This window comes from Hordeum vulgare, chromosome 3H (genome assembly GCF_904849725.1).
Source record: "Hordeum vulgare subsp. vulgare chromosome 3H, MorexV3_pseudomolecules_assembly, whole genome shotgun sequence".
Classification (NCBI taxonomy): domain Eukaryota; kingdom Viridiplantae; phylum Streptophyta; class Magnoliopsida; order Poales; family Poaceae; genus Hordeum; species Hordeum vulgare.
The window spans coordinates 48,457,482-48,481,187 of NC_058520.1; positions in this window are offsets into that span (position 1 = coordinate 48,457,482).

A 23,706-nucleotide genomic window follows, 5' to 3' on the forward strand; every position below is an offset into this window, starting at 1 on the left:
CACATTCGTGATGTTGAGGGGCCTAAGAAGACCGGAAGCATGGAGACGAGGCTCGAAGCAATGGAACAACAAGTCTTCAAGTGCCAAGGGATGGTGGAGCGTGGACTCAATGCCAACCACATGATGATCACGGAGTTCACCAGCAATCACAAGATGGATGCCATTGACATTGGGAAGCACCTCTCCAGGCTCTATGACAGGGTTGATCAACTCCAGGGCCAGATCTATGACCTGCAGAACCAAAACTGTGAGTATGAGTATAGATTTAAATCAATACGGTTGGCTGCAGATTTGAGGATTCCCGCGACTCGTTCATCCTGCCATGATGGAGCACCTATGCCTTGGAAGACGGAGGATCAGACTACTTCAACAACAACACCACCATCACCACCAAAGGAAGACAACTAAGCATTGGTATGGGCAATCCCCTTGGCTTTTGCCAAGCTTGGGGGAGTTGCCCTGGTATCGTATCACCTTTATATCTTTTGCTTTTACCTTTGTTTTAGTTCTTTCCTTTTCAGTTTTATTTCTTCTCTTAGTGGAATAAGTCTTTAGTGTTTTAGTTTGAGTCTTTTACCTTGTGTCTCCCCTGATGTATTCGATCTTGCGAGCTATATAATAAAGAGTATCTTAGTTAAGGGCTTTGCTTTGTGTCGTGATCAAAAGTATGAAAAGAACAATAGCATGAAAGATCATGAGATGATCTTATGGAAAGTGATAGCTTCACATATAACAAGTATGATGATTGAAACTTGTTGAGAGTAGACCAACATAGACCTCAGTCATTGTTGCAATTAAAAGAAGTAATAAGGAAAGAGAGGTTCACATATAAATATATCATCTTAGACACTTTCTATAATTGTGAGCACTCACCAAACTATTACATGCCTAGAAGTAGATGTTGGACAAGGAAGACAACATAATGAATTGTATTTGTTTGGTTCCAAACAATGTTATATGATTAGAGATCCCTTAGCATGTGACGATTGCTTCCACCTCATGTTAGCCAAAACTCCCACACCAAGTAGAGATACTACTTGTGCATCCATAAACCTTCAACCCAGTTTTGCCATGAGTGTCCACCATACCTACCTATGGATTGAATAAGATCCCTCAAGTAAGTTTTCATCGGTGCAAGCAATAAAAATTGCTCTCTAAAATGTATGATCTATTAGTGTGTGGAAAATAAGCTTTGTACGAACCTGTGATGAGGAAGACATAAAAGCGACAGACTGCATAATAAAGTTCTTTATCACAGGAGGCAATATAAAGTGGCTTTCCTCCGCACTAAGAGGACACGCATCCAAACCTCAAAAGCGCATGAGAACCTCTGCTTCCCTCTGCGAAGGGCCTATCTTGTACCTTTACTTTTTTCCCTTGTAAGAGTCATGGTGATCTTCACCAATTCCTTATTTAGCCTTTTTCTTGGTGAACGTCATATGCTTGGGAAAGATCTATATTCATATATCAACTTGGAGCTGAATACTTATGCTTTATTATTGTTGACTTTACCCTTGAGGTAAATGGTTGGGAGGCAAACTATAAGCCCCTATCTTTCTCTGTGTCCAACTGAAACTTCGATACCATGAGTACCACGTGAGTTGTAACAATTGTGGAAAGAAAAAGAGATGATTGAGTATGTGGATTTGCCTTACAAGCTCTTATTGGACTCTTTCTGATAATATGATAAATTGCAATTACTTCAGTGACTTTGGACGGTTGTTGGCCACTTCTCGGTAAGGTTTTTGTTTCATACTTTGCTTTGTGAAGGAATTGTTACTTTCCCATAAGAATCTCTATGATGTATTGTTGTTCTATGTGTGATCATGATGCCCTCATGTCCGTATTTTGTTTTATCGACACCTTCATCCCTAAACATGTGGACATGTTTTTGTTGGGGAACGTCGCATGGGAAACAAAAAAATTCCATCAGTGTGAGTGAGTTATATGATCTCATGGTCATAGGAACAAATACTTGACACGCAGAAAACAGTAGCAACAAAATGACACAATCAACATGCTACGTCTATTAGTTTGGCTCTAGTCCATCACATGATTCTCCTAATGATGTGATCCCGTTATCAAGTAACAACACTTGCCTATGGCCAGGAAACCTTGACCATCTTTGATCAACGAGCTAGTCAACTAGAGGCTTACTAGGGACAGTGTTTTGTCCATGTATCCACACAAGTATTGTGTTTCCAATCAATACATTTATAGCATGGATAATAAACGATTATCATGAACAAAGAAATATAATAATAACTAATTATTATTACCTCTAGGGCATATTTCCAACAGTCTCCCACTTGCACTAGAGTCAATAATCTAGTTCACATCACCATGTGATTTCAACGGATCCAACACCCATATAGATCTGGGGTCTGATCACGTCTTGCTTGTGAGAGAGGTTTTAGTCAACGGTTCTGAAACTTTCAGATCCGTGCGTTCTTTACAAATCTTTATGTCATCTTATAGATGCTGCTACTACGTGCTATTCGCAAATGCTCCAAATATCTACTCTACTATACGAATCCGTTTCACTACTCATAGTTATTCGGATTAGTGTGAAAGCTTGCATCGACGTAACCCTTTACGATGAACTCTTTAACCACCTCCATAATCGAGAAAAATTCCTTAGTCTATTTAGTTACTAAGGATAACTTTGACCACTGATCAGTGATTCAATCCTAGATCACTCTGTGTACCTCTTAACAGACTTGCTGCAAGGCACACATCAGGTGCGGTACTCAGCATGGCATACTTTAGAGTCTACGGCTAAGGCATAGAAGACGACCTTCGTCTATTCTCTTTATTCTGCCGTGGTCGGGTTTTTGAGTCTTACTCAAATTCACACCTTACAACGCAACCAAGAACTCCTTCTTTGCTGATCTATTTTGAACTCCTTCAAAAACTTGTCAAGGCATGCATCTTGTTGAAACTTCCATTAAGCGCTTTCGATCTATCTCCATAGATCTTTGATGCTCAACGTTCAAGTAGCTCAATCCAGGTATTCCTTTGAAAACTCCTTTCAAACAACCTTGTATGCTTTACAGAAATTCTACATTACTTCTGATCCACAATATGTCAACCACATATACTTATCAGAAATTCTATAGTGCTCCCACTCACTTCTTTGGAAATACAAGTTTCTCATAAACCTTGTACAAACCCAAAATCTTTGATCATCTCATCAAAGTGTATATTCCAAATCCGACATGCTTGCACCAGTCCATTGAAGGATCGCTGGAGCTTGCATACTTGCTAGTATCTTTAGGATCGACAAAACCTCATGGTTGTATCTCATACAATGTTTGCTCAAGGAAACCGTCGAGGAAACAATGTTTTGACATCCTACGTGCAATATTTCATAAATAATGCAGCAACTACTAACATAATTCTAACAGACTTTTAGCATCGCTACGAGTGAGAAAGTCTCATCATAGTCAACTGTTTGATCTGGTCGGAAACATCTTTGCGACAAGTCGAGCTTTTCTTAATAGTGACTTATCACCATCATCGTCTGTCTTCCTTTTAAAGATCCATCTTTACTCAATAGTCCTATGACCATCAAGTAGTTCTTCCAAAGTCTACACTTTGTTTTCATACATGGATCCTCTCTCGGATTTCATGGCTTCCAGCCATTTGTCGGAATCCGGGCCCACCATTGCTTTCTCCATAACTCGTAGGTTCACTGTAGCTCAACAACATGACCTCTAAGACAGGGTTACTGTACCACTCTGCAGTAGTACGCGACCTTGTCAACCTACGAGGTTTGTAGTAACTTGATCCGATGCTCGATGATCACCATTATCAGCTTTCACTTCAATTGGTGTAGGCGCCACAGGAACAACTTCATGCGCCCTGCTACACACTGGTTGAAGTGATGGTTCAATAACCTCATCAAGTTCTACCACCCTCCCACTCAATTCTTTTGAGAGAAACCTTTCCTCGAGAAAGGATCCGTTTCTAGAAACAAACACTTTGCTTTCGGATCTGAGATAGGAGATGTACCCAACCGTTTTGGATATCCTATGAAGATGCATTTATCCGCTTTGGGTTCGAGCTTATCAGACTGAAACTTTTTCACATAAGTGTCGAAGCCCCAAACTTTCAAGAAACGACAGTTTAGATTTCTCTAAACCTCAGTCTATACTGTGTCATCTCAACGGAAATACGTGGTGTCCTATTTTAAAGTAAATGCGGTTGTCTCTAATGCATAACCCATAAACGATAGTGGTAATTCGATAAGAGACATCATAGCATGCACCATACCAAATAGTGCGTGGCTATGACATTCAGACACATCATCACACTATGATGTTCCAGGTGGCATGAACTGGGAATCAATTTCCACATTGTCTTAACTGCGTACCAAAACTCGTAACTCAGATATTCATTTCTATGATCATATCGTAGACAGTTTATCCTCTTGTTACGACGAACTTCACTCTGAAACAGAATTGAACTTTTCAATATTTCAGACTTATGATTCACTAAGTAAATACTCTTGTATCTACTCAAATCGTCATTGAAGTAAGAACATAATGATATCCACTGCGTGCCTCAGCACCCATTGGATTGCATACATCAAAATGTATCACTTCCAACAAGTTACTATCTTGTTTCATCTCAATGAAAACAAAGCTATGCTCATGTGGTATGATATGCATGTCACTAGTGATTCGAAATCAAGTGAGTATAAAGATCCATCAGCATGGAGCCTCTTCATGCAATTTATACCAACATGACTCAAGCGGCAGTGCCACAAGTAAGTGGTACTATCATCATCACCTCGTATCTTTTTGGCACCAATATCATGAACATGTGTAACACTACGATCGAGATTCAATAAACCATTGAAGGTGATTATTTAAGCAAATAGAGTAACCATTATTCTTTTTAAATGAACAATCATATTGCAATAAACACGATCCAATCATGTTCATGCTTAACGCAAGAACCAAATAACAATTATTTAGGTCTAACACCAATCCCGATGGTAGACGGAGCGTGCGACGTTTGATCATATCAACCTTGGAAACACTTCCAACACGTATCGTCACCTCGCCTTTAGCTAGTCTCCGTTTATGTCGTAGCTTTCATTTCGTGTTACTAATCACTTAGCAACCGAACCGGTATCCAATACCCTCGTGCTACTAGGAGTACTAGTAAAGTACACATCAACATTATGTATATCAAATATACTTCTTTCGACTTTTGCCAGCCTTCTTATCTACCAAGTATCTAGAGTTGCTCCGCCTCAGTGACTGTTCCCCTCATTACAGAAGCACTTAGTCTCGGGTTTGGGTTTAATCTTGGGTCTCTTCATTAGTGCAGCAACTGTTTTGCCGTTTCACAAAGTATCCCTTCTAGCCCTTGCCTTTCTTGAAACTTAGTGGTTTTACTAACCATCAACTATTGATGCTCCTTCTTGATTTCTACTTTTGCAGTGTCAAACATCGCGAATCGCTCAAGGATCATTGTATTTATCCTTGATATGTTATAGTACATCACGAACCTCTCGCAGCTTGGTGGCAGTGACTTTGGAGAACCATCACTATCTCATCTGGAAGATTAACTCCCACTTGATTCAAGCGATTGTCGTACTCAGACAATCTGAGCACACGCTCAACGATTGAGATTTTCTCCTTTACTTTGTGGACAAAGAATCTTGTTGGAGGTCTCGTACCTCTTAACAAGGGCACAAGCATGAAATCACAATTTCATCTTTTTAGAACATCACTTATGTTCCGTGACGTTTCATAACATCTTCGGCGCCTTGCTTCTAAGCCATTAAGTATTTTGCACTGAACTATCGTGTAGTCATCAGAAACGTGTATGTCGGATGTTCACAGCATCCACAGACGACGCTCGAGGTGCAGCACACCGAGTGGTGCATTAAGGACATAAGCCTTCTGCGCAGCAACGAGGACAATCCTCGGTTTTACAGACATAGTCTGCAAAGTTTGCTACTATCAACTTTCAACTAAATTTTCTCTAGGAACATATAAAAACAGTAGAGCTATAGCGCAAGCTACATCGTAATTCGCAAAGACCATTATACTATGTTCATGACAATTAGTTCAATTAATCATATTACTTAAGAACTCCCACTCAAAAAGTACATCTCTCTAGTCATTTGAGTGGTACATGATCCAAATCCACTATCTCAAGTCCGATCATCATGTGAGTCGAGAATAGTTTCAGTGGTAAGCATCTCTATGCTAATCATATCAACTATACGATTCATGCTCGACCTTTCGGTCTCATGTGTTCCGAGGCCATGTCTGCACATGCTAGGCTCGTCAAGCTTAACCCGAGTGTTCCGCGTGTGCAACTGTTTTGCACCCGTTGTATGTGAACGTTGAGTCTATCGCACCCGATCATCACGTGGTGTCTCGAAACGACGAACTGTAACAACGGTGCACAGTCGGGGAGAACACAATTTCGTCTTGAAATTTTAGTGAGAGATCACCTCATAATGCTACCGTCGTTCTAAGCGAAATAAGGTGCATAAAAGGATTAACATCACATGCAATTCATAAGTGACATGATATGGCCATCATCATGCGCTTCTTGATCTCCATCACCAAAGCACCGGCATGATCTTCTTGTCACCGGCGTCACACCATGATCTCCATCATCATGATCTCCATCAACGTGTCGCCATCGGGGTTGTCGTGCTACTCATGCTATTACTACTAAAGCTACGTCCTAGCAAAATAGTAAACGCATCTGCAAGCACAAACGTTAGTTTAAAGACAACCCTATGGCTCCTGCCGGTTGTCGTACCATCGACGTGCAAGTCGATATTATCTATTACAACATGATCATCTCATACATCCAATATATCACATCACATCGTTGGCCATATCACATCACAAGCATACCCTGCAAAAACAAGTTAGACATCCTCTAATTTTGTTGTTGCATGTTTTACGTGGTGACCATGGGTATCTAGTAGGATCGCATCTTACTTACGCAAACACCGCAACGGAGAATATGAATGGCTATTTAACCTCATCCAAGGACCTCCTCGGTCAATTCCAATTCAACTAAAGTTGGAGAAACCGACACCCGCCAGTCATCTTTGAGCAACGGAGTTACTCGTAGCGATGAAACCAATCTCTCGTAAGCGTACGAGTAATGTCGGTCCGAGCCGCTTCGATCCAACAATACTGCGGAATCAAGAAAAGACTAAGGAGGGCAGCAAAACGCACATCACCGCCCACAAAAACTTTTGTGTTCTACTCGAGAAGACATCTACGCATGAACCTAGCTCATGATGCCACTGTTGGGGAACGTCGCATGGGAAACAAAAAATTTCCTACGTGCACGAAGACCTATCATGGTGATGTCCATCTACGAGAGGGGATATTCGATCTACGTACCCTTGTAGATCGCACAGCAGAAGCATTGAGAAACGCGGTTGATGTAGTGGAACGTCCTCACGTCCCTCGATCCTCCCCGCGAACCGTCCCACGAACCGTCCCACGATCCGCTCCGATCTAGTGCCGAACGGACGGCACCTCCGCGTTCAGCACACGTATAGCTCGACGATGATCTCGGCCTTCTTGATCCAGCAAGAGAGACGGAGAGGTAGATGAGTTCTCCGGCAGCGTGACGGTGCTCCGGAGGTTGGTGATGATCTTGTCTCGGCAGGGCTCCGCCCGAGCTCCGCAGAAACGCGATCTATAGGTAAAACCGTGGAGATATGTGGTCGGGCTGCCGTGGCAAAGTTGTCTCAAATCAGCCCTAAAACCTCTGTATATATAGGTGGGAGAGGGGGGGGCCTTTCCTTGGGGCTCAAGGAGCCCCAAGGGGGTCAGCCGAGCCAAGGGGGGAGTCATCCCCTTCCAAACCGAACCCAACTAGGTTTGGAAGGAGGAGTCCTTCCCCTTTTTCCCACCTCCTCTCTATTATTTCTTTTCTCTTTGATTTCCTTCCTATGGCGCATAGGGCCTTCTTGGGCTGTCCCACCAGCCCACTAAGGGCTGGTGTGCCACCCCCAAGGCCTATGGGCTTCCCCGGGGTGTGTTGCCCCCCCCCCCCGATGAACACCCGGAACCCATTCGTCATTCCCGGTAACTCCGAAAACCTTCCGGTAATCAAATGAGGTCATCCTATATATCAATCTTTGTTTTCGGACCATCCCGGAAACCCTCGTGACGTCTGTGATCTCATCCGGGACTCCGAACAACATTCGGTAACCAACCATATAACTCAAATACGCACAAAACGACGTCGAACCTTAAGTGTGCAGACCCTGCGGGTTCGAGAACTATGTAGACATGACCCGAGTGACTCCTCGGTCAATATCCAATAGAGGGACCTGGATGCCCATATTGGATCCTACATATTCTACGAAGATCTTATCGTTTGAACCTCAGTGCCAAGGATTCATATAATCCCATATGTCATTCCCTTTGTCCTTCGGTATGTTACTTGCCCGAGATTCGATCGTCAATATCCGCATACCTATTTCAATCTCGTTCACCGGCAAGTCTCTTTACTCGTTCCGTAATACAAGATCCCGCAACTTACAATAAGTCACTTTGCTTGCAAGGCTTGTGTGTGATGTTGTATTACTGAGTGGCCCCGAGATACCTCTCCGTCACACGGAGTGACAAATCCCAGTCTCGATCCATACTAACTCAACGAACACCTTCGGAGATACCTGTAGAGCATCTTTATAGTCACCCAGTTACGTTGCGATGTTTGATACACACAAAGCATTCCTCCGGTGTCGGTGAGTTATATGATCTCATGGTCATAGGAACAAATACTTGACACGCAGAAAACAGTAGCAACAAAATGACACGATCAACATGCTACGTCTATTAGTTTGGGTCTAGTCCATCACATGATTCTCCTAATGATGTGATCCCGTTATCAAGTAACAACACTTGCCTATGGCTAGGAAACCTTGACCATCTTTGATCAACGAGCTAGTCAACTAGAGGCTTACTAGGGACAGTGTTTTGTCTATGTATCCACACAAGTATTGTGTTTCCAATCAATACAATTATAGCATGGACAATAAACGATTATCATGAACAAAGAAATATAATAATAACTAATTATTATTGCCTCTAGGGCATATTTCCAACAGTTTTGGGTCTTGGTTTTCGCTTGAGGACAAGCGAGGTCTAAGCTTGGGGGAGTTGATACGTCCATTTTGCATCATGCTTTCATGTTAATATTTATCGCTTTATGGACTGTTATTATACTTTGTGGAACCTTACTTATGTTATTTCTCTCTTATTTTGCAAGGTTTATTTGAAGAGGGAGAATACCGGCAGCTGGAATTCTGGACTGGAAAAGGAGCAAGTCTGAGTCCTCTATTCTCCGCAACTCCAAATGCCCTGAAAATCAGCATGGATTTTTTTTGGATTTTATAAAAAATACTGGGCGAAAGAAGTGTCAGAGGGGAGCAACCAGGGGGCCACAAGCCTGGTTGCCGCGGCCTACCCCTGGTCGCGGCAACAGGGCTTGTGGGCACCCTGGCGGCCCACGGGCCCCCCTCTTTTGCTATATGAAGGGTTTCGTCCGGAAAAAAATCAGGAGGAGCTTTTTCGTGGATTATCCGCCGCCACGAGGCGGAACTTGAGCAGATCCAATCTAGAGCTCCGACGGGACGATCCTGCCGGGGAAACTTCCCTCTCGGAGGGGGAAATCGTCGCCATCGTCATCACCAACACTCCTCTCGTCGGAGGGGAGGCATCTTCATCAACATCATCATCAGCACCATCTCCTCTCCAATCCCTAGTTCATCTCTTGTAACCAATCTCCGTCTCGTGACTCCGATTGGTACTTGTAAGGTTGCTAGTAGTGTTGATTACTCTTTGTAGTTGATGCTAGTTGGATTACTTGGTGGAAGAGTTTATGTTCAGATCTTTGATGCTATTCATTACACCTGTGATCATGATTACGATTATGCTTTGTGAGTAGTTAATTTTGTTCCTAAGGACATGGGATAAGTCATGCTAATAATAGTCATGTGAATTTGATATTCGTTCGGTATTTTGATATGATGTATGTTGTTTTTCCTCTAGTAGTGTTATGTGAACGTCGACTACATAACACTTCACCATATTTGGGCCGAGAGGAAGGCATTGGGGAGTAGTAAGTAGATGATGGGTTGCTGGAGTGACATAAGCTTAAACCCCAGTCTATGAGTTGCTTCGTAAGGGGCTGATTTGGATCCACTAGTTTAATGCTATGGTTAGACGTTGTCTTAATTCTGCTTTCATAGTTGCATATGCTTGCGAGAGGTGTTAATCATAAGTGGGATGCTTGTCCAAGTAAGGGTAGTACCCAAGCGCCGGTCCACCCACATATCAAACTATCAAAGTAACGAACGCGAATCATATGAACATGATGAAACTAGCATGACAGAAATTCCCGTGTGTCCTCGGGAGCGTTTTTCCTCTTATAAGACTTTGTTCAGGCTTGTCCCTTGCTACAAAAGGGATTGGGACACTTGCTGCACCTTTGCTACTACTTGTTACTTGTTACTTTTCGCTTGCTACGTTTCACCTCACTACACCATCACTTGTTACCGCTACTTTCAGTGCTTGCAGTTATTACCTTGCTGAAAACCGTTTATCAGAGCCTTCTCCTCCTCGTTGGGTTCAACACTCTTACTTATCGAAAGGACTACGATTGATCCCCTATACTTGTGGGTCATCAGGCTGGTGAGATTGTCATCGCCCATGAGTATATGGAGGAGCTGGGCACCCCTTCCCTACAAAATCTTCATCCGGATCATGGTATAGTACATGTTATGGACATCTGACAGAAGGGCCTAGCACAGTCTCCAAGGCCAGCCATCCACATGCTTCACATGTTTGCAGGATCAAGATAAATTCAATCACATCCTTTGCCACTATGTTTACGCAAGAGAAATCTGGCAGAATTGCTTTGAAGGTCTCAATTTCAACATCCCCTTCCGCCCCCTGCACTTTAGAGATTGGTTGTTTGAGAGGAGAGGACGTTTCTCTAGTAGAATCCTTCGGAGCTTCGACTCTTTTGTGATTGAAACTATTTGGGTGCTCTGAAAGCAAAAAAACACAAGTGTTCAACAGAGCGAATGATAAAAAAAACCAACTGATGGGGATATGTACCTAGGGTAGGGTCATAGGCCTGGCCTACATGTCCTACCCAAGGACACAACATTAAATACTTCAAGATTTCAAGGAAGATTCCGACTAATTCGCCATGGGTCGCTCGGTACAACATCCACTCGGAGACTTTCTCCCTCCACTAGACGTAAGACTTTCACTCGGAACAATTAGAAGCCAGTCGACCGCAAAAGTTCAGAAGCCACTCCAGGGAGGGCAACGAGCGGGCATTCGACTGGTCGCCATAAGTAACAGTTATTACGTACGTTACTAGTAACGCACGCCTTTGTCTTTATTAATCGAACCCTTGGTTGCATGAGCCTTGATGAGGGGTAGCGCACTCCATATAAGACACCCCTCCCCTCTGGCACAAGGGTTCGAACCCCGTGTAACACACACATTCCACACGACAAGAGCTCCTGAGCGCTGAGACGTAGGGTTATTACCTCCATGAGAGGGGCCTGAACTCATACATCGTGTGTACAAGCTTGCCGTAGCTAGAACCCTGCCCTCTCCTTTCGTATCCTTCACGTCTACTGTCAGGTTCGTTCCCACGACATTTGGCACCTACCATGGGGCAGGCGTCTAAGCGACTTCCGGCAAGTTTGCGATTTTCATTCTTCATCATGTCTTCTGGCGGCGACTTGCTCTTGGGCCGCGAGATCCGTCTCGGCATGCTCATCTTCGTTGCCGATGATTCGACATGGCTTCAGGAGGCGCCTCTCGATGTTGAGGCGCTCCCGATCCGTGGGGCGACGCACTTCCGTGTAAGTTCATGTGGTGTTCTTCTTCGGCAGCCATCGACTCCGGTGTCGGATGCTCCCCTCGTTGTTCTTCACCACAAGCGATCCGGTCGCTCGCAACTCCAGTGATGGGTGAAGCATGCGGTGGCTCGCAAGGCATCATCTCCGCAGATTGCAGCTATCGAGCCTACCGAATCACTTCACGACGCGTTCGACTCGGCGTCAGGTCAGTCTGATGTCCCTTCCGAGTGCGAGAGTTGCGATCCTGCAGCTGAGGTCTTCATGGCGGGTTCGATGGAGATCCCGCCTGGGTTCGGTCGTAGCGGATGCGAGGTTGGAGAACCGTCGAGTGGACACGCACGCCAACGTCCTCCAGTCTCCGGTCAACGTCAGCAACAGCTATTTTTGAGTGGACCTCAGAACAATGTCGAGGTATTTTGTACTCCGGTTCTGAATGTTGCAGCTGTCGCTAAGATTGAAGATTCCATTCAGTCATCAAATTCATAGGCTAGCAGAGGCTTAGAGAACATTCATACATTCCTTCAAGCAGCGCAACAGCAAAATTTGGCTGTATCAGAGTTACTCAATAGATTGCACAGTAATTCACCCAAGGTAGATACAGTTCGATCGGTTTATAGTCCAGGGTCATCTCAGCGTCGCAGCGGCGGAGGTTACCGAGAGGATCAGTACAGAGATCAAGGGAAAAATCAGTTTGCTCCCCATTATCATCGTGATGACCGCCGTCGAGTGGATTCTCCCCCGCAGAGTGGTTTGTATGTATCCCGGCACTATGACGATAGGCGCCCATTCGGTGATGAGCGGAGTCCTGGGTTCGATGCGAGGAATGTACTCGCGCAGAGGCGGATTGACAAGGGCAGAGCTCATAGAGATGGTTATGACAGAGACCATCCGAGTGGAAGCGGTATAGTTGTCTCTGGCCCCTAGTGTTTTAGTAGAGCAATTCGATCTGGTGATATTCCCCCAACTTCAGGCTGGCATATGGAATAAGTAAATTTACAAGAGAATCAAAGCATGAAACATGGCTCGATGATTACCAAGTGCCAGTGCAAATTGGTGGAGGAAACGATAACGTTGCCATGAAGCATTTGTCCCTGATGTTGGATGGTTCGGCCCGGGCGTGGCTGAATCAGTTGGATCCTTCTAGCATCTATTGCTGGGAAGATCTCTCCCGAGTGTTCATCAAAACTTTCGAGGGCACGTGCAAACGCCCTGCTGGATTGTCTGAGTTACAACATTGTGTGCAGAAACCGAGTGATTCTTGGAGAGATTATATCCAGCGTTGGACCGCCCTTCATCACACGGTGGAAAATGTTTATGAGCATCAAGTAGTCTGTGCTTTCAAGGCTGGTGTCAGGTACAGGGAACTTTATCTGAAGTTTGGTCGAACAGGTGACATGTCCATGAGCAAGATGATGGGGATTTCCACTCGGTACGCCAATGGAGAAGAGGAAGACCGCCTCCACAGTGGTAAGGTAAAGGTAGTCGACAATGATGCTGGTGGCAGAAATTCCAATTGAAAGCAGAAGCGCAAGGCTGATGGTTCTGCTCCAGCAGAAGTGGCCGCCCTTGCGGCACAATGAAAGAATAAAGGAAAGCCCAAAGGTCAATTTCCTCCCAAAAAGTCGAAGAATCAGTCAGGATCGTATGTCCTGGATTTACCGTGTGCAATCCACACGAAGAAAGATGAAGATGGCAATTTGATATTGCCCAAACACACTACTCGTCAGTGCAGATTGTTGATCCTAGAGTTCAAAGAAGATCGGTCGAGTGAGAAATCTCCTGAAAAGGAGGATGAAGATGATTTCCCATAAGTCAATGCCACTTTGATGATTTTTGTGATGTAGAGAGAAAAAGTCGATTGAAGGTTATAAATAGAGAGGTCAACATGGCAGTTCGTGCCACCCCATCATACCTCAAGTGATCTTAGACCCCCATAACATTTGATCAATCGGATCACCCTACTCACGTTGCTAACCCTGGTCGACAAGCTTTAGTGGTAGACCCAGTTGTGGGAGGGGTTCGTCTTCGCAAGGTTTTGATGGATGGAGGGAGTGGTTTGAACATTCTGTATGCAAATACCCTTAAGGGAATGGGAATTCCAATGTCCCGAGTCAGCGAAAGCAATATGCAGTTCCATGGAGTCATCCCTGGGAAAAAGACAGGTCACTCAGCCAGATTGCATTGGATGTGGTATTCGGCACTGACAAGAACTTTCGCAAGAAGAAGCTAATGTTTGAAGTTGTGTACTTTCAAAGCGCATATCATGTCATTCTTGGTCGTCCAGCTTATCCATGTTTCATGGCCCGTCCATGTTACGTGTATCTCAAGATGAAGATGCCTAGACCTAAGGGTGCAATCACAGTCACTGGGAATCGACACAGAGCTGAGGATTGCTTACAACAAGGCTCCAAGATCGCCGACGAGCAGATGGTTGTGGTTGAGCTGGAGGAATACGGGAAGAACACTGATCCTGCCGATCTGATGCACTCCAAGAAGTCCGCTTCTGAGTCTGCTTTTCACTCGACGGGTGAAGTGAAAAAAGTGAGCATCCACCCGACGGACCCTAATGCTGCCCCAACCAACATGTCGATTGCACTCGATAGGAAATAGGAAGCCGAGCTCATCCAGTTCCTCTGTGAGAACTGGGACATCTTTGCATGGAAGCCTTCTCACATGTCGGGTGTGCCTAGGGAATTGGCTGAGCACCGACTGAGAGTTGATCCAAAAGAAAATCCTTTCAAAGAGCATTTGCATCGGTCCGCAGCAGAGAAACGTAAAGCAATCGACAAGGAGGTGGCTCGACTCTTGGAGGCGAAGTTCATACGCGAAGTTTACCACTCCGAATGGCTCACAAACGTCATCATGGTCCCCAAGAAGGACAAGTCCCTTCGCATGCGTATCGATTTCAAACATATCAATCGGGTCTTCCCGAAAGATCATTTTCCGCTCCCCCGCATTGATGAGATCGTTGACTCAACTGCAAGATGAGAGCTTTATCTTTTCTTGATGCATACTATCGTTACCATCAGATCCGTGTGTTTGGTCCAGATGAAATAAAAACAACCTTCATCACCCGTTTCGGGTGTTTCTGCTATATCACCATGCCTTTTGGTTTGAAAAATGCAGGTGCTACTTTCATGCCTATGATTCAGAAATGTCTGCTTGATCAAATGAGTCGAAATGTCGAGGCATGTATGGATGATATCGTAGTCAAGTCTCGCCAAGGTTCCGACCTGTTGATTGACTTGGCATAAACATTTGCCAATCTAAGAAAATATGATATCAAGTTGAATCCGGCTAAGTGCACCTTTGGTCGGTTTCCTCGTTTCTGAACGTGGAATCGACGTCAACCCCGAGAAGATCGGTGCCATCGTCCGAATGAAAAGCCCTGAGCGTGTGCACGATGTCCAGAGGCTCACAGGCTACCTGGCGGCGTTGAGTAGGTTTATTTTTCGCCTCGGTGAGAAGGCATTGCCTTTATACCGACTTATGAAAAAATCGGATGTGTTCGAGTGGACTGACAAGGCACAAGCAGTGTTTGTCGAGCTAAAAGCCCTGCTTTCCACCCAACCGGTGCTTGCTGCTCCGCACAGCAAAGAACCCCTACTCTTATACATCGTAGCTACAAATCAAGTCGCAGGCACAATTCTAAATGTCGAGCGTGAAGAAGAGGGCAAGCCTTGCAAATTCTAACGTCCAGTCTACTATATTTCTGAAGTGTTGACTCCTTCGAAGCAAAGGTACCCACATTATCATAAGCTCCTCTATGGCATATATTTATCAGCGAAGAAGGTGGCACACTACTTTCAAGATCATTTAGTCTCAGTCATCAGCAATGCTCCGTTGTCTGAGATCCTCAACAACTGAGACGCGGTTGTTCGACTCACCAAATGGCCCATCGAACTCCTATATTTCGATATCAAATTTGCAAAAAAGAAGGCAATCAAGTCTCAAGCGCTTGCTGATTTCATGGCCGAGTGGGTAGAACAGTAACAACCGACTCAAATTCACTCGGCACACTGGACCATGTTCTTTGATGCACTACATGAATCTGAGAATTTGTCGTCTGCCATGGCTGACAGCAAAGAGGGGAACCACGGACGGCAAAGATTTTTCCTTCCGTTAGCAGACGGCAAAGTAGAGGGCAAAAAAATATCCGGTGAAGAGGTTCTTTGTCGTCTGCTTTTGTAAGGCGTACGGCAAAGAATCTTTTCCATGAGGGGGCAGACGGAAAATTAAATGAGATGGCAGATCGACAGACGGTCCCGTTAAGTGTTAACGGCAGGCCTCCCCTCTTTGTCGTCTCCCCTCCCCTCTTTGTCGTGTGCCCTCCCCCCTTTCCATGAGGGGGCTGACGGCAAAGGGGGGACCCAGCCCCTCTCTCTCCCCTCTTTGCCGTCTGCCCCCTCATGGCAAAGGCTGGAAACAGCCCCTTTTTATTTTATTTCCTATTATATCCAGCAATTTTCACAATAATCAGGATATATATATATATATATGACAAAAATAAATTTGTTTCCATACTCATAACCATATTAAAATAACTTTCATCCATAGTACATACATATTGTGCAAGTTGCATCCGTACCAAACCATATATTACACCAGTTTCATCCATGCATACAAAGTTTCGTATATCCATATACTACAATAGTTTCAATACAAGCTTCCGTGAATCCATGGTACAAGAAATCATATTCAAGCACTCCATCAATATAATCCAAGCTTCCCGTGAAGTGGATGTAATCTGCAAAATGACAAATAAGAAATTTAGAAGAAGAATACTAGATGAAGAAGTATATATAGGTTATTTTGGAGAGAACTTAGCTAAGTATATGCCATTTAATAGCTAAGTTAGGTGGAATAGGTCATCTTGGAACTACATAGCCTTATTATGTCATTTAGGAGAGAACTTAGCTAAGCATAGGTCATTCTAGAGCTAACTTGGATAAAATATGTCATTTTGTAGCCAACTATGATTATTAATCCATTTTGACCTTATTATGTCATTTTGGATCTAAATTAGTCATTTTAATGAGATAACCAAGGTTCTTATGATGTTTTTACCTAAATATGCTAATTATGTCATTTTGGAGGATAATTAGCTAAGTATGTCTTTGTTGGGGAAAATAACCTATGTAGAAGAAAAAAGAGAAGAAGCAAGAAGAGAAGAAGCAAGAAGAGAAGAAGAAGGAGAATAAAAAGAGGAAGGAGGAGGAGGAGAAGGAGGAGGAGAAGGAGAAGGAAGAGGAGAAGAAGAAGAAAAGAAGAAGGATAAGAAGAAGGAGAAGAAGGAGGAGGAGAAGGAGAAGGAGCTTCTCTCCTCCTTCTCCTTCTTCTCCTTCTTCTTCTCCTTCTCCATCTGCTTCTTCTCTTCTTCTTCTTCTTCCTTCTTTTCAATTTTCCTCTTTCTTCTCCTCTTGTCCCCTTCTTCGGGCTAAATTAGCTAATTATGCCTTTTTGGAGCTAATTATGTCATTTTGAGGATAATTAGCTAACTATAGGTCATGTTTTATTAAATAGACCATTTTGGACCTAACTAAGCTAATTATGTCATTTAGGTGGAAGCCTAGCTTACTATGGTCATTTCGGAGCTAACTTGGGTAAAATATGTCATTCCGGAGCAAACTATGCTTATTAAGCCATTTTGGATCTAGCTAAGCTAATTATAGGCCATTTAATACCTAAGTTTGGGGGAATAGGTCATCTTGGAGATAAGTTAGCCTTATTATGTCATTTAGGAGAGAACTTAGCTAACTATAGGTCATTTTTATTAAATAGGTCATTTTGGAGCTAACTAAGTTAATTATGTCTTTTAGGTGGAAGCCAAGTTAACTATATGTCGTTTTGGAGCTAACTTGGGTTAAATATGTCATTTTGGAGCTAACTATGCTTATTAAGCCATATTGGAGCTAAATTGGCTAATTATATCATTTAGGTGGAAGCCAAGCTAAGTATATAATATTCATGAGCTAACCAAGGTTCTTATGCCATTTTGAGCTTATTATTTCATTTTTGAGCTAAATTGGTCATTTTAATGAGCTAACCAAGGTTCTTATGATGTTTTCACCTAACTAAGCTAATTATGTCATTTTGTAGGATAATTAGCCAATTTAGTCTTTGTTGGATGAGTCTGAGCTATGTAGAAGAAGAGAAAGAGAAGAAGCAAGAAGAGAAGAAGAAGGAGTAGTAAAAGAAGGAGGACGAGGAGGAGAAGGAGAAGGAAGAGGAGAAGAAGAAGAAAATAAGAAGGACAAGAAGAAGGAGAAGAAGGAGAAGGAGCTTCTCTCCTCCTTCTCCTGCTTCTCCTTCTTCTTCCTCCTTCTCCTTCTCCTTCTTCTCTTCTTCTTCTCTTCTTCTTCTTCTTCCTTCATTTCATTTTTCCTCTTTCTTCTCCTCTTGTCCCCTTCTTCGGGCTAAATTAGCTAATTATGCCTTTTTGGAGCTAATTATGTCATTTTGGAGGATAATTAGCTAAGTATAGGTCATTTTTATTAAATAGACCATTTTGGAGCTAACTAAGCTAATTATGTCATTTAGGTGGAAGCCTAGCTAACTATAGATCATTTCGGAGCTAACTTGGGTAAAATAGGTCATTCCGGAGCAAACTATGCTTATTAAGCCATTTTAGATCTAAAATGTCTAATTATATCATTTAGGTGGAAGCCAAGCTAAGTATATAATATTCATGAGCTAACCAAGGTTCTTATGCCATTTTGAGCTTATTATTTCATTTTTGAGCTAAATTGGTCATTTTAATGAGATAACCAAGGTTCTTATGATGTTTTCACCTAACTAAGCTAATTATGTCATTTTGTACGATAATTAGGCAATTTAGTCTTTGTTGGATGAGTCTAAGCTACGTAGAAGAAGAGAAAGAGAAGAAGCAAGAAGAGAAGAAGAAGGAGAAGTAAAAGAAGAAGGAGGAGGAGGAGGAGAAGGAGGAGGAGAAGGAGAAAGAGAAGGAAGAGGAGAAGAAGAAGAAAAGAAGAAGGACAAGAAGGAGGAGAAGAAGGAGAAGGAGCTTCTCTCCTCCTTCTCCTTCTTCTCCTTCTTCTTCCTCCTTCTCCTTCTCCTTCTTCTTCTCTTCTTCTTCTTCTTCCTTCTTTTCATTTTTCCTCTTTCTTCTCCTCTTGTCCCCTTCTTCGAGCTAAATTAGCTAATTATGCCTTTTTGGACCTAATTATGTCATTTTGGAGGATAATTAGCTAAGTACATGTCATGTTTTATTAAATAGACCATTTTGGAGCTAACGAAGCTAATTATGTCATTTAGGTGGAACCTAGCTAACTATAAGTCATTTGCGAGCTAACTTGGGTAAAATAGGTCATTCCGGAGCAAATTATGCTTATTAAGCCATTTTGGATCTAAATTGGCTAATTATATCATTTAGGTGGAAGCCAAGCTAAGTATATAATATTTGTGAGCTAACCAAGGTTCTTATGCCATTTTAAGCTTATTATTTCATTTTTGAGCTAAATTGGTCATTTTAATGAGCTAACCAAGGTTCTTATGATATTTTCACATAACTAAGCTAATTATGTCATTTTGTAGGATAATTGGCCAATTTAGTCTTTGTTGGATGAGTCTAAGCTACGTAGAAGAAGAGAAAGCGAAGAAGCAAGAAGAGAAGAATAAGGAGAAGGAGAAGTAAAAGAAGAAGGACGAGGAGGAGGAGAAGTAGGAGGAGAAGGAGAAGGAAGAGGAGTAGAAGAAGAAAAGAAGAAGGAGAAGGAGCTTCTCTCCTCCTTCTCCTTCTTCTCCTTCTTCCTGCTCCTTCTCCTTCTTCTTCTCTTCTTCTTGTCTTCTTCTTCTTCCTTCTTTTCATTTTTCCTCTTTCTTCTCCTCTTGTCCTCTTCTTCGAGCTAAATTAGCTAAGAATGCCTTTTTGTAGCTAATTATGTCATTTCGAGGATAATTAGCTAAGTATAGGTCATGTTTTATTAAATATACCATTTTGGAGCTAACTAAGCTAATTATGTCATTTAGGTGGAAGCCTAGCTAACTATAGGTCATTTTGGAGCTAACTTGGGTAAAATAGGTCATTCTGGAGCAAACTATGCTTATTAAGCCATTTTGGATCTAGCTAAGCTAAGTATAGGCCATTTAATACCTAAGTTAGGGGAATAGGTCATCTTGGAGCTACGTAAGCCTTATTATGTCATTTAGGAGAGAACTTAGCTAACTATAGGTCATTTTTTATTAAATAGGTCACTTTGGAGATAACTAAGCTAATTATGTCATTTAGGTGGAAGCCAAGCTAACTATATGTCATTTTGGAGCTAACTTGGGTTAAATATGTCATTTTGGAGCTAACTATGTTTATTAAGCCATATTGGACCATTATGTAGTTGTTCAGCAAAACACTAGAAATAACATACCATTATCGTCATCACAGCGGTGAAGCACGGTGGCTCTGGCTTGTTTCACCTGGAGAAGGCTGCCCTGGAGAAGGCTCCACTGTAGAAGGGTCGTGCGATGCGTTTCGGGAGATATTCTGCACCAAACATCATTTGCAATGTGTCGTTAGCATGAGGACACTCTTAAGATCACTTCATTGAAATGAATCTCACCGTCCCCGCCATGTTAATGACTGGCATCGCCGGAGGGACTTGGCCGGTCTTCTCGCACATAGACTGTACATTTGGTTTCGACAAATCAAACTTTTTAGTTATTAATGAAACGGACATTAAAATGCAAGATTTAAATAATATGAATAAGAAACTTACCACGAAGAGCTCGTATATGGCCCTGTTAGACGCATCATCCCGTGCCCTCTCCGCCTCCACCAATGCAGTCGTCCTCTCCTCCAGCTCCCTCATCTCCTTATCCTTCTCCGCCAAAACCGCCTGCAATGCCTCTCTCCCTTTCAGAATAGCAGCCTGCAACACAACTCATTGTTAGCATTGTAATCATATTGGTTCCAACGCACAACATAATGCGGAAAGATAGTTGAGTCCATTAAACTAACCTTGATGGCGAGCTCGACTGGACGTGGACGAGGTGTTATCTCAACATATTTGTTCCAACGCACAACATAATGCCGAACAATGTACCAAAAATGGTCTCCGCAATATTATTTTCAGTGTGCATCACGTCGATGTTGTGTGGGCAAAGGAGGTCTTTCAAGTAAGGCAGATCCCATAAACATGAGTTGTGAGTCCAGGCGTGTTCCGTATTATACCCTTTGAAGTATCCTGGACGCAAAGGATTGGGCTCGAGAGTGTTTAACTGATCAAGGGTGTGTTGGCCTGTCAACGCAGCCGGTGCAGTGTTTTTGACAACTCTACCTTTGATGAAATTATTCTTGTCTTTTCTGAACTTATGGTCAGGATCCAGGAATTGTCTATGCAAGTCGAAGCAAGAAAACTAGCGACTAGCCTGCAGCCAACGGAACTGAAGAGCTGCCTTGCTGGTGCATGGGAACCTTCCATGCACGGGTGCCCATCCACATATAGTTCGGTTCTTTTGCCCAATTTGTGCCATGTCATCTGTCTGGCCGTCTCTTCGACCATGAAAAGACGTTGAAGTCTTGGTATGATTGGCAGATACCGAAGAACACTAATGGGGATTTTGGTTTGATTCTTCTCACCCATACCGTTGTCTACCACAATATACCTGGAAGAATTGCAAATGGGGCAATAGTTCAAGGCCACATACTCAAGCCTAAATAAGGCACATCCATTCTCACTGGCATGTATCTTCTCATAGGGCATCTTAAGTACACGGAGGATTTTCTCTGACTAGTACATGTTTGCAGGGAGTACATGGCCTTTTGGTAGAAAGCGTCCAAATATCGTCATCATCGTGTCGCAGCATTCTCTGCCTAGGTTGAATTGAGCCTTCAGAGCCATTACTTGCGCGATGGCATCCAGCTGACAAAGCTCAGTCTGCTCGTGGAGAGGACGTTTTGAAGACTCCAACATTTCATAGAAAGCCTTTGCAGATTCCTCCATCTCATCGTCTGAATCCCGAGCATCATCAAAGTCTTGCACCATGTCTTCGATCCCGGTACCATGCTCGTCGGTGCGACGACGAATCACCTCAACTCTGGCACGTTGGTCAGACTCACCATGAAAAGTCCACATCGTATAATTAGGCGTAAAACCCCACATCTACAGGTGTTTACCCATTTCAAACTCTGTCTGCTTTTTCCAGTTGTCGCAGTTGGGATAGGGGCACCATGTTTTTTTATGGCCATTTGCAAATACGGCTCTCACAAACCCCTTGGTTTTTGTTAACCATTCATTGGTCATGTCTTTCTGACTAGGGTGACCAGTGTACATCCAAGCACGATCACTCATGTTGCCTAGCTACCTATGGGCGCACAAGAAATAAATATATAATTCATCATCTATATTCATCCGCTAATCAAGTTTGTCAGTTTTGTTACGTCCATGCAACCTACACGCTAATAGGTAAAGATAGGTCCAAATCCCACCCGAGTATGTGTAGATTGGGTTCGTTTTCCCATGCTCTGCTCCAGATGCGACGCAGAATTTCGGCAGCACCTCCATGCTGTTCTCCTGATACACGTCTCAGCAGTAAGCAGAGAGGATGTGTACCCAGAGAACAACAGGGAGGCATTGACGAAATTCCGCATCGGATCCGGAGCACAACATACGGGAAAACGAACCCAATATATACATACTCGGGCTGTGCATGGATAACGTTGGACAATTCAAAAGGATGGCGGTTATAAATATGCAAATACATGCATATTTATAGATGTCGCCCTTTCGAACGGGAGACGCATACTGGTCATGCATACTCATGATTGAAGAAACCTATATCTAGCAAGTTTCATCGGCACAAAGACCGGAACAGAGCAAATTAAGGGGGTAGGAGGAGAAGTCATTTGTGCTCACCAACAAACGCACGGGCGTAGCTCGTCGAATGCATGTGGAGGTCGTCGAACAACTGCACATTGAAATTCACACGATCAACACAAATATGATGTTTTTATAATTAACATAATCGGAAAATATGTGGCCTAACTCATAATTTACAAAACTATGACCCCTGTCGGCCTCTAGAAGGCTGAAAAGCACCTTCTCGTTCAACAGTAGGCAGAAGAGGTGTCAGGGGTCGGGGCTTAGTGGCGTCGAGGGTCGGTGGTGTCGGGTGTCGGTGGCGTCGGGGGTCGGGGGTTAGTTGCGTTGGTGGTCGGGGGTCAGTGTCGTCGGGGGTCGAGGGTCAGCGGCGTCGGGGGTTGGAGTCTTTTCGGACAACAAGAGGCCGAACAGGTGTCGGGGGTCGGGGGTCGAGGGCTAGTGGCGTCGGGCGTCGGGGGTCGAGGGTTGGGGGTCGATGGTCGGGGGTCGAGGGTCGGGGGTCGATGGTCAGTGGCGTCGGGGGTCGAGGGTCGGGGGTCGATGGTCAATGGCGTCGGGGGTCGAGGGTTAGTGACGTCGAGCGTCAGGGGTCGGGGGTCGAGGGTCAGTGCGAGGATGTCGGGGTTCCTTTTTCCTCTTCTTTCTTCTTCTCCTCTCTCTTCTTTTTCTTCTTCTTCTTCTTATTATTATTATTATTTCTCCTCCTCCTCCTCCTTCTCCTCCTCTTCTTCTTTTTCTTCTTTCTTTTCTCTTTCTCCTCCTCTCCTCTTTCTTCTTCTTCTTCTTCTTCTTTTTTCTTCTATTTTTTACTTCTATTTTTTTCTTCTATTTTTTTCTTCTATTATTTTCTTCTAAGTTTTTTATTTTCTATCTATCTTTTTTTATCTACTTTATTCTACCTAACAAACTAACTATCTAATTTAACAAAAAAAAGAAAAAACTAACTATCTAATTTAAAAAAACAGAAAATATGGGTACGTA